Here is a 12,217-nt window from a genome sequence, read left to right on the forward strand (position 1 = left end):
TTCCTACTGTGTCACTGGATAAATTCTTCCTAGAAAGAAAAAATAACTGGCATGAAATTCTACAAACAGTTTCATTACAAGTTCATGCTGTGTGGATTCCTTAATATTTTGTGTATTATTGGCACAAACTGGGGCTTCATGGGAAAAAAAGCCTGTCAGTTGTATTTGTGTGGGAATTATTGCCTGTCCTGCAATAGCAATATCATTCTCTAAGAAAAGCTGTTGTCAACTCAGACAAATGTTTTTCTGTGAACAGACACTGTGAAAAAGTGGGTTGCTGCATTACCATCAATGACAGCGAGTAGCAGTTCTACAAGTAGTTTGAGGCTCTGGCGTTGTCGTGGGTCTCTCTCCTAATAGCAGGTTACATCTGCTCATGCAGGGTGTGGTGGCTCTTTGACTGCCTTTCTCTGCAGCTGGCACTCAGTTACAGGATGAATGAAGGTGACATATATGCTATGTGTTGAAGCTGCAAATAAAATTGTGCTAACATTAGGGGTTCAATAAAATGATACTCTGCAACATCTGATGTCTATCAGTCACGGTTTGATTGTACTGGAGTAATTAATCCTTAAGAGTTTGTATGCATCAAAGGAGAAAAATTACTCTAACCAGGAAGGGGGTATATTCAAATCTTTTGTCAGTTTGGATAGAAGCAAACATTTTACTCAAAGAGAAGACACCCGAACTGACTTTATTCCACAAGTGTGTAAAGGGAGGGAGGGAGGGAGGGATGGAGGGAGGGAGGGAGGGATGGAGGGAGGGAGGACAGAAGGAAGGAAGGAAGGAAGGAAGGAAGGAAGGAAGGAAGGAAGGAAGGAAGGAAGGAAGGAAGGAAGGGAGGGAGGGAGGGAGGGAGGGAGGGAGGAAGGAAGGGAGGAAGGAAGGAAGGAAGGAAGGAAGGAAGGAAGGAAGGAAGGTAGGAAGGAAGGAAGGAAGGAAGGAAGGAAGGAAGGAAGGAAGGAAGGAAGGAAGGAAGGAAGGAAAAAATGCCCAAGCTATTGAACAGTAACAGCAGAAAAACAGCTTTTAAACAAAACATTGTGTTAGATGAATCTTGCTGTAACTAGCAACTAGGTCACATTGAAAGAATTATTCTACTAGCAAATGGTTTTTCTTGATTTGAGGTTAAACTGGCAGGAAAGCTCAGTAGGTCAGTAGGTTACTCTTGAGGGGGAATGCTGACCATCCAAAATGGTAATGGTCAACCTGATTTTCTAGAACTATGAAGAATAAATATCAAGGGATATTATTGAGAAAATCTGAAGGCTAGAGGTGACCAGAATAACTTCTAAGTTCAGTGTTGATGTATTGACAGCTAGAGTCCACAGTCATAGAAATGCAGGGATAGGCTTCTTGCTGCTCCTAAGGATTTCCTTATGTCTGAAATTGCTTATATATAATTGATACTGTGACTGGATCTGTGTCAGCTCCAGCCCTATACCCAGCACATTTTAGATTATACTGGACAAAAATACAGGGGCATAGTCAGAACTGTGTCAAAACAAAGACCATCCTGTAACTCATCTCAGACAGGGTCCATTAGCAGTTAACCTAGAAAAATATATAAAAATATGGAAAGTATGTAGTACTGAAGTAAGGAGTATCTGGCAATCAGTGATTAAGGAACTTCCTGAACTGGAGGTTGAATCCTCTTTATTGTGTTTAATAGCCACCCTTGACTTTGTCTGCTGTTGATTTTTCTAATCCCACTTCAACTCTGACTGCTTGGTATTCGGGGATGATTAATTCCCAAGTTTAGCTGTGTGCTATGTTCCTTTTACTTGTTTTAAGGTAATTTAATTTAATAATTTAATTTAAATTAATTAATTAATTAAAATTTAATGAAATATAACACGGGCAAATGTAGGGTCTTGCATCTGGGTAAGAACAAACCCAGGTTCCAGTATAAGTTGGGGAACGACCTGTTAGAGAGCAGTGTAGGGGAAAGGTACCTGGGGGTCCTGGTGGACAGCAGGATGACCATGAGCCAGCACTGTGCCCTTGTGGCCACGAAGGCCAGTGGCATCCTGGGGTGTATTAGAAGGGAGGTGGTTAGTAGGTCGAGAGAGGTTCTCCTTCCCCTCTACTCTGCCCTGGTGAGGTCACGTCTGGAATATTGTGTCCAGTTCTGGGCCCTCAGTTCAAGAAGGACAGGGAACTGCTGGAGAGAGTCCAGCACAGGGCAACGAAGATGATTAAGGGAGTGGAGCATCTCCCTTATGAGGAAAGGCTGAGGGAGCTGGGTCTCTTCAGCCTGAAGAAGAGGAGACTGAGGGATGATCTCATTAACGTTTATACATATATAAAGAATGAGTGTCATGAGGATGGAGCCAAGCTCTTCTAGGTGACAACCAATGGTAAGACAAGGGGCAATGGGTACAAACCGGAACACAAGAGGTTCCACTTAAATTTGAGAAGAAACTTCTTCACGGTGAGGGTGAAAGAAAACTGGGACAGGCTGCCCAGGGAAGTTGTGGAGTCTCCTTCTCTGGAGACATTCAAAACCTGCCTGGACACCTTCCTGTGTAGCCTCATCTAGGTGCTCCTGCTCCAGCGGGGGGATTGGACTAGATGATCTTTCAAGGTCCCTTCCAACCCCTAACATTCTCTGATTCTGTAATTTATGATGTGCTTGCACTGTGAGAAACAGTAAGCAGCTGTCTCCTGCTCAGCTTCCCCTTGCCTTCTCTTCCAGTTTTTCAGACTGAAGGGTCCTGGTCTAAATGGATTAACCTCATATGAAAACATAAAGCTGTTGTCACTTCTGATCATGCCTGTTACCAAATCCTCTGTCTTTTGTACTTCCACTACATGCTTTAGGCCCACATACTATGCTCAAAACATGGGAATGGCAGAGTTATATAATGTGATATAATGATATTTTCTGATTTATCCTCTATTCCTTTCTCAATATTGCTTAGGTACTTATCCTTTTGCATCCTGCTTACCTTTATAAGCACAAATGAACATGGTGCTGACATTTTCAGAGAACAATGACACCAAGTTCTCTTTCACCTAGATGCTGTGATTTGGAGCCCACCACTGGGTATTTGTCATTTTCCAGGACACTGGCACTGAATTTCACTTAGCATTTTATTACCCAGTCAACTAGCTTTAAATTGGACTACCCTGAATAGTTTAGTATCATCTACAAATTTCCTTGTCTTTGTTTTTAACCTCTTTTTCAAATCCTTTTTGGGATTTATTTGAAAATATAGTCACCTGTGCCCAATGCTGGGGACCCTGCTTATAATTTGCTTTCATTATGAAACTTTTTCACTGATAACTATGGTGACAATCATAGAAAATAAAGAAAGCAACGCACCAGATTCTTTTTATGCTGTTTGAATGATTTCTGCTTGAGCCATTCCCTTTCTCCTTAAAAGAAACGATCTATCTCTCTACAGTTGTTAGCTTAGTGTTTTTAGAGCACACTAAATTAATACATATAGAGACAAAGCTAGCTTTGAAGATTTTCATTATGCTTATTATCAGGAATAAAAATACTGAAGAAAGGGGCAGGTAAAAAGGATATGCCTGCAGCAGTTTTATAATGAATGACATTGCAGCAATGCCACTACAGCATGTCACATTTATTTATGGACTTGCAGCTATGATTTTATGACAGATAGAGGAGAACCAACTCGGTGTAGGGAATTTGTTCTTCACTTCCTGAGTCAGACATCGGTGAAATGAATGCAACTCGCTCCAAACAGCCTTTTCAAAAAATTTCTTTTGATGCTCTCTTTGTTACGAATTAAAAAAAAAAAAAAAAAAAAAAAAGAAAAAAAAATTATAACCATGTACTTACAACATCACTGACAATAAAGGTACTTTTAAAGTGTCTTTTAAAATTTATTTTTTAAAAGGTTTAAGTGAGAAAGTTCAGGCAAAATAAAGGTTGGCTTGGTAAGACCCTTCACAACAGCTCAAAGGCAGAAACAACAATCTTTCAATATAATTTCTTAACCAAACTGAAGAAGGTAGTCTAGAGTGGACTGGCTAGTAATAATTGAGCTTTATTCTATGCAAGTAAATTTAAGAAAACAGAACTGAATTATATTTTCCAGAAAATTTACATATTTCTGAATGTAGTGATTCTATTAATGGCAACAGTAAAGAGAGAGACTTCTATGATGAGAATTGTTTTGAGTTTTCAAAAACCAGTGAAAGATAATGTAGTTCAACAGCATCATATGAGAGAATGGAGAAACAAGAAGTAAGGTCAGTTTGAGGAAATCAAGTGTTATATTTTTAGAAAGAAACTTTCCTGAAGAAATTGAAGAGATGAGGCAAATTGCTTTTGCCTGTGGACTTGGAACTTGCATTGCATGGATCAGACCAATAGTATTTTTACTGCTTCTCTTTACAAGTTTATCACTATTTCTCTAAGACAAAACTGTTAAAGGAGGCGCCCTTAAGTGTGTCCTAATCTTGGAAGGTGTTGAGATCCTGTTGCTTTCTGTGAATCAGCAGAGGGTTACAGATGCTGTTTGCCACACTGGTCTTTATACAGAGTCAGCGCAACAGAGCCACTCATGTACCATGACTATTAGAATCTTTTACCTTTGTGTATATATAGCATTTTTTTAAAAGATACGGAGGTGAGTTGTCCAACTGGTCTAGAGAAGGCTATATAGATTTTCTTATTCTAGAACTGCAGCTTAGTAAAATCAGGTAGTAAGATCAGCTGTTCTTTACTGTGTCATGTGTTGAACAACACAAATTGCTCTATAGGGGAACTGCCAAGTGCCAGAAGATTATTAAGTCTGTAGGATTCTTTTTATTTTTTTTTTTACACCTACTTCAAATACCACTATTTCTTTTACAGTGTAGGATGTATCCCAATGCCATAGTAAATTAGGAGCGAACAAGACAGGCCCCAAAAATGAAGGTAAACGAACTTAATGCTGGCCTTCTGTTCTGCTGAGGAGTTGTTCTTTAACAGCAAAATTTCAAAAAGTTTCCGCATTATTTGGGAAACAAGCTTCTTTTATAAATAGATGTATAAACAGAGGTATGAAGGAGGTTGACTGCCACTATCGTCAAACTTCTAGACTTGCTGTCCTCTTGAAACAGAGACATCTGTATTATACAATTTGGGTAGTTATGAGAACACCTTTTTCTCTTCAGGTCAGAGTAGTCTCCGTGTAGAATAAGGCTCAAGAAGCTGTCCACTAGGAATGTCACAGAAAATTGAAGGTATACTTGCTGCGTATTTTATGAGCTAGACAGAGGCTGTAGCTGAATATGCTTTATCAAATGGGAGTTAGTGATTCGGAAAGTATTTGTAATCAGTTCCCTGTGGTTATAAAGTAATTTGGTTTGGCTTTAAAACCAGAGACTACTTTGTCAATCTATTTGAGAATGCCCTGCTAGCTCTTTATTTAGCAAAAGCTTTAGCATTTGCTTAAAACATCTAGAATATTAATTACAGTCAGGGTTGGTGAAGTAATTTGAGCTGCAGATCTTTGGTAATTTCACTTGGCAGCTCTGCGTTACTATGGTAACTAGCAACTGTACGTTTTAGAGGAATGCTTTTTCACTGTGGCTGATGCTGCTCTGATGAGGTCTAGCAGGCAGTGAACATGGCACCGATACAGTGCAAACATGGCAGCTGCAGAGTGAGGTCTCTTAGCTCTCGCAGGATCACCATCTTCAGAAAGCAGACCTTCCTTTCAGCCTTAAACTACGTTTTATGTCAAATACTAAGAGGAATCTTTGAAACTGTACACATCGAAGGAGCTGTGGAAACCAGTAGTTTGGGGGAAATCTGGGGAGAATAAGGATGTTTTGACAGCAATTGATCTGGCCGCTTTGACATCAAAAAAAAAGTCTGTGTTTTCTGAGGCTGGACACCTTCAGATCACCATAGAGAAAAGGGAAAATTATAGGATTAATTTCTCATATCCTACCTTGGCAAATGCTGATGTCTGTGCTTATGCTGAAGCAAATGACCCAGTAGGGGGACTTGAAATTACATGTATGCACACGTGTGTCCATTTGTCCACAGCCCTGAGGCTGCAGATGGTGTATTTTATTCAGAGAAGGAGCATTGAAAAGTGAGTTTTCTGGCACTGTTTAAGAACAAGCAATATTGTTGTTTCGGATTGGAAATACAAATGGGAAAAAAAATTGATTTCACAGTAAATAGCTTTGACTTAACCCTGGCGTATATATTTTTACCATTTGATTTTAATATCTTTTGAATCATAGAATCATAGAATGTCCTGAGTCAGAAGAGACTCACAAGGATCATCAAATTCAGCTCCTGTCCCTGCATATGACAACCCCACAGTTCACACAGTGTGTCTGAGGGTGTTGTCCAATTGCTTCTTGAACACTGTCAGGCTTGGGGTCATGACACCACCTTGGGGAGCTTGTTATATTTAACAAAATTCTTACTTAAATATAGTTTAATTATTAGAGGAAGGAATGAAAAGCAGTTTACCTATGAATGTTATTGTTTTTCTTAATGGCAAATATTTGAAATAGTATTTCAAGTGACTAACAAATTCAGAAAAGGTTGAGAAACAGGCACATATTTAGTAGCTATGCCATTTGATATAACTAACAAGATCTAGTCATTTGGGTTAGAATTACAAAAAAATGCTTAAAAATGTTGTTGCTGAAAGGATGCCTGCCTCAGCCTTAGCTTCTAGAGGAAGCAAAACAAGGCCCAAATAAACAACTAATAAAATTGGTCCTAAATACTGTCTGGAAGTGTTCCAGTTACAAGCTCTGATGCTAAAGAAAGAATGTGAGTGAGATGCATAAATGATGTATTAGTTTGCTTAATTTACAATGAAATGAAAGTGGGAAGGACAGTGAGTAAGCTGGAGGATGGGTATAAAAATCAAAATTATTTTAGCAAATAAAATAATTAGGATGGCACTCAGAAGGAACAAGGGCAAGGTAGATAAATGTTATCACTAATAAAATATGATGGAACACGATAAGGCAGCAGTCCTTCAAAAAGAAAATTTGAGAACATTGGACTACAAGATAAACTTCAGTAAAACAAAACAAAAAATAATGTTGTGAGAAAGGGAAACAGCATTCCAAGATGAGTACATGTGAGAATAGTAATGGGTGACAAATATGGACATTTGAGCAGCTCTCCACTATGGCAGCCAGTACCTGCACACACAGATGTTACAGATACAATGCAGCTCTGCAGCACAGGGTTGTTAGCTACACAGCCTGAAGTTCTGGGAAGCTGAAGAGGGCCCAGGCCGGAGGTCTGGGCACTATTGGAAGAATCTCCTTTAAGTTAAAGAGCTTATAAAGTGTTCACAGGTTCTTTGCAGTTTTCCAGTTCTTCATTTGCATGTCGTATTGCCTTCCCTCACCTCAGCTGCTCATTTATTTGGAGTCAGCTGGTGTTTTCCTTTCTGTACTCACCCATGGCCACTTTCTACAACTGTAGCGAATGAGGCACAGACTCTCTTTAAGGTCTGAAGAGAGACATTTATTAAAAATTCAGGCTTGCATTTATACTTGCTAAGATGCTTCCTGAAGCATTTGCTGATTTGCTACATTAGTCATTACATAAGCAATATATATATTTTGCATTCCCACTAAAGCTGCTACCATAAAAGCATTTTTTGGCCTATCACAAGTTACCCCCCTGTCCTTGATATATCAATCCTGTATCAATTCTGCTGTCCTTGATGTATCAATCAGTATACAATCCTTGCTTCTTGTATTTTTCCACCAACGCTTGTTCCCATGCAGTTGACTCTTGTAGTTTCTCACAGGCCTGATGTCAGAATACTGCCACATACAACCTTACTGATCTCTGTCAACTCTGCTTAGGTGCCAAATACTGTTCTCAGTCGTGGGAGGGTGTTCAGCCACTGAGTACTCCTACTCACTGTTGCCCACGGCAACAATAGGATGTTTGGTGTATAATAGAACAATAATTTCTCTGTTCACCCTGCCTTTGGTAGAGCTCAGCTGCAGTCTGTCCTGGGCTTAGGTATGGCCCTTAAAAAAGATGAGCAATTGGAGACAGCATGGAGAGTACATGGAAAATTTTAAAATATGACAAGGAAGATCAATGATCAGAGGATCTTGTGTTCTTTGGCCTGAGGAAGACTGATGTGGTGCACAATAATAATCTGCAGCTGAGTAAAAGGCTGCATAAAATCAAACACTAAAATCAAACACTTTGCCATCTGTGCAAAGTGGGGAGGATAAAAAGTAAAGAGCTTAAATCAGAGCAAGAAAGATTTTAGCTGGATATTGGGGCAGATGGGAAGCAAAGTACTGAGAGAGGGACTGTGAAAAGAGACAAGTATTTTTTACAGGCATGTGTTGTAGGGATTCCAAAGGATGAGATGATCTCTCAAGATGCCTCCCAATTGTGCTTTATTTGATTCTGTGAATCTGCTGTTTGTGTTTCTCCTTATTTTACTTTATTTTAGAATAGTAACTTGTATTATAATATCATAAAGATTAGTGAGTTTTTTTTTTTTTTTAACAGCACATGTATATTTATGACGATCCACAGGAAATTTCTTTTCCTATGGTCACTGTGTGGTGACACCTTTACATAATGGAGATGCTTGCTCCCAGTGAGACTTTCTTGCTGGAATGTAGGATGGGTAATACTGTAACACATAACCAGGAGAAAACATAAAAATACATTGTGGCCTGCAGTCAAAGCTTCATTTTAAGCAAAGAGAAGGATGTTGGCTTGCAGCCATCTGGGTGAAACAGAGGCAGGAACAACACCCGGTGTTCAGAATTTCTTACAGAATTTCTTGGCTGGGATGGAGACCAGCCTGAGTAGGGAAGACGGGTACTAGGTTGTTGAAGAGAGCAAGAGTATGACAAAAAACAAATGGTGGTTTAGGAATGCAACTTGGATAAATATACTTGAAGAAACAGAGAAGAGAATGTTAGGCCTGAGGGACAGAGAGCAGACAAATCTGTGTGTCCAAGTCCCTGGCCCTACCTAGTGTTGCACAGTTCCACCTCTGATACACATGAGCTTTGACAGATGTCAATGAGTTGACATGCACCTCTTGGATCTTGGAGCAGCAGCCACTTTGTTATGATGTTGCTCCTGGGCTGCTCAGTCCTGCATTGATGCAGCTAGACCTGGAACTAGTTCATACTAGTGGGAATCTCTGTACCAGGTTGGACCGCTTGTGCCCTGAATTTCACTATGCCTTTACAGCCAAAATACATCTGTGAACTCAAAGGCAAAACACTTTGTTCATTCCCTGGTCATATACTTTGCTTACCTTCTGTAGCAAGCAAGGCATCCTAATACTGAATCGATTAGTCAGTTCGCTCTGGTGACAGAGAGTTTGTGCAATTGACTAAGAGCTTCCAGAAGTGCTACAGAGCTTTGTGGATTATCAGCAAGATAGTACTCACCTCACAAGTGCTTTAAGATTTTTTTATTATTTGTGAAGTGGCTGGATTCTGTTGCAAGGAATCTCATAGAAAAGCCCATAATAATTCCCTTAAAGGCAGGGCTTTACTATTTGCAAAACTCACCCTGAGGTCTATAGCCTGAACTTTTGATAGTGAGTAGAAAAAATGTATTGAACGTTGTCTTTTCTATATGTTGCCTCAGGCATGGGTTTTGCAGAAACAAGGCAGATGTAACAGAAGTCTGTCTCAAACTGCATATACAAGCTAAACCTAATTCTGGCAGCTTCTGACATTCAAAAAATTCACAGCCTTAATCAAACAGAGACAGGGCTAACTCAAGGCAGCCACCAAGGACAACAGGCCACTGGGATAAACAAAATTGCCTTACCTTTTCAGCCTGTTCTGCAGACCAGTGTGGCAGTATACTGAGATCAAGCCTGTAAGAAACTACGAGGGTCGGCGAGTGTGAGAAACAAGCACTGGAACTGGATGTTACAAGATACATCAAGGACAGAAGAATAATGTTTGATGGATAAAAAAGCATTTTTGGCAGTAACTTTGGTGGGAACACAAAACACATCGCTTATGTAATGACTAACTAAGCAAATCAGCAAATGCTTGAGCAAGCACTCTGGCAAGTATAAATGCAAGCCTGAGTTCATAATAAATGTCTCTCATTACACCTTACTGAGAGTCTGTGCCTCATTTGCTATGAATGGTGCCCAAACAGGGACTTTCAGTGCATCTGTAAAGGAAGCAGCTATACCAGTAGTGAAGCCCAGTCGAACCAAGATGTAGAACTGGGAAACAGAACCAGAAAACAGGAATCACAGTGCACATGCATCACCAAGGAAAGGTGAGCGATTGAGAACCATGGGAAGGAAGTTAGCCCTTGAGCCAAAGCAAAGCTTAGATATCTTTCAACATTTGTTACGAGGGCAAAATCAGGACATATCAGGAGTCAGATTAGTGACTTTATTAGAACGGACTGATGATCATGTGCCAGACTTTCCTACGACTGGTACATTTCAGTTGGAGGCGTGGCACAAAGTTGGACGAGAATTATATGAACAGGCAGCGACTGGAGATAATGCTGCTTGTGAACATTTACCTACTTGGGGGAAAATTATGACTACTTTAAAAGTGGCTCAGAAGGAAGTAGCTGCGCGTGTAGCAGCTGACTATGAAACTTCTGCTCCTCCCTTGCCAGGGAAGGAGGGGCATCCTGTAAACGTATCGGACAAAAATGCAATAACCATGGATGCAGTAGCAGAGAAAGGGCTGGCTTATAACAAAGCCCCTGCTCGTACTCTACAGTGAATGCTTTTGACAGAAGATGGTTTGTGGAAGTTGCTCAACAAGCCCCTTGATCCTGGCCTGATGGACCTGAAGCGAGAGCCTAGTTTGTTCCCCCCCAGATGATACTTTGCAACTGAAAGTGCACACTAATTTAACCACGTGGGATAAATGCAGAGAAGAGGCTCTGAAAGCAGGAGGCTGGAAAGTGGTTACGGCATGCCCTGTGATCTATCGTGAACAGCAAACTCCGGGCTTTCGACAGCTGTTGTATTATGTTGGAAAGGAATAAGGGACATTAGCTGAAGAAAATGGAGTTATTTCATCATTTGTTATAAATTTTTTTAGAAGCATTTATCTCCTTCTACATACTTACTCGGCATGACTGGCATTCTTTGTTGAAAAAGGTTTTAACCACTACTCAATATACTGTATGGCTATCTGATTTTCAGGAGAACTGTACTATAGAGACATGCATGCTGTCGAAGAGGGATTGGTTACAGTGATTTAGCTGGGGAAGGTGCTCATGCTTTGCTGAAGAATCAAGTTGCATATCCCAGAGACATATATGGTATAATAGCAAAACTAGCAACAAAAGCGATTTAGAAGTTACTGGAGGCTGGGAGAGATGCTAATACGTCTTTTCCAAAAATCTTGCAGGGACCACAGGAACCTTATGAGCAGTTTTTAGACCACTTGCAAACTGTTTTGAAGTGACAAATTGATAACGACGCAGCTTGTGACAATTGGCTTTTGAGAATGTAATGCTGATTGTTGGCGGGCATTACAGGGTGTTAGGAATAGAGAGAGGTGCAATTTAGTGGACATGGTGAGAGCGTGTCGAAACATAGGGCCAACTGAACATTATACTAACTCACTAGCTGCCACTTTAGCAGCACAATTACAAGTAATGGGAGTAAAACTGAAATAGAGATGTTTTCATTGTGGAGCACTGGGTCATGTAAAGAAAGATTGCAAGAAGTATGCATGCCAGACTTCAAAGATTGTCCAAAATGTGGAAAAGGCAAGCACTGGATGAGTGAATGTCATTCAAGGGTTAATATAGCCCTTGAATTGGTTAATTAGCCAATTAACCCTTCCCAGGGAAACGGGGTGTGGGGAACACCGGAGCAGCCACTGTAATTATGCCAATGCTGGTGACAGTCATTTAGACTCTGGAAATAAATCAAGAGATGGTGAGCCCATGTCAGCATCGGTTGCCGGTTGTAAGAGTCACAAGAAGGACTGCTCATGCTGCAGATGATGGCCAATGGGCATCACCAACACAAGAGACATCCTCATCGACACATGGAGGAGAGGAAGTGACCACTCAATCCTTATCTACAAGTGAGCTGAGAAATATGCAAAAATACTTTGGTCTTTGTGAAGGTGAGAATGTTGTAACCTGGCTGCCCAGATGCAGGGATAATGGAACTGATAGTCTGGAACTAGAAGGTGGGTAAGCCAAGCAGCTGTGGTCTCTGTCAAGGGATGTCACCCTTGATAGGGCAATTTCAAGAGAGAATGA

General features: G+C 40.4%; 1 long non-coding RNA gene across 1 annotated transcript in view; it reads right to left on the reverse strand.

Annotated features, from left to right (window-relative positions):
* The window catches only part of LOC110361449 (uncharacterized), a 34,388-nt gene extending 24,485 nt beyond the window's left edge, over positions 1-9,903 (reverse strand). The window contains exon 1 of the long non-coding RNA XR_002418080.2: positions 9,782-9,903. This is a non-coding gene — a long non-coding RNA (uncharacterized LOC110361449). The remainder of the gene's footprint in view (positions 1-9,781) is intronic.
* Between the last annotated feature and the right edge of the window lie 2,314 nt (positions 9,904-12,217).

The sequence above is a fragment of the Columba livia genome, chromosome Z, assembly GCF_036013475.1.
Source record: "Columba livia isolate bColLiv1 breed racing homer chromosome Z, bColLiv1.pat.W.v2, whole genome shotgun sequence".
In the NCBI taxonomy this organism is placed as follows: Eukaryota; Metazoa; Chordata; class Aves; order Columbiformes; family Columbidae; genus Columba; species Columba livia.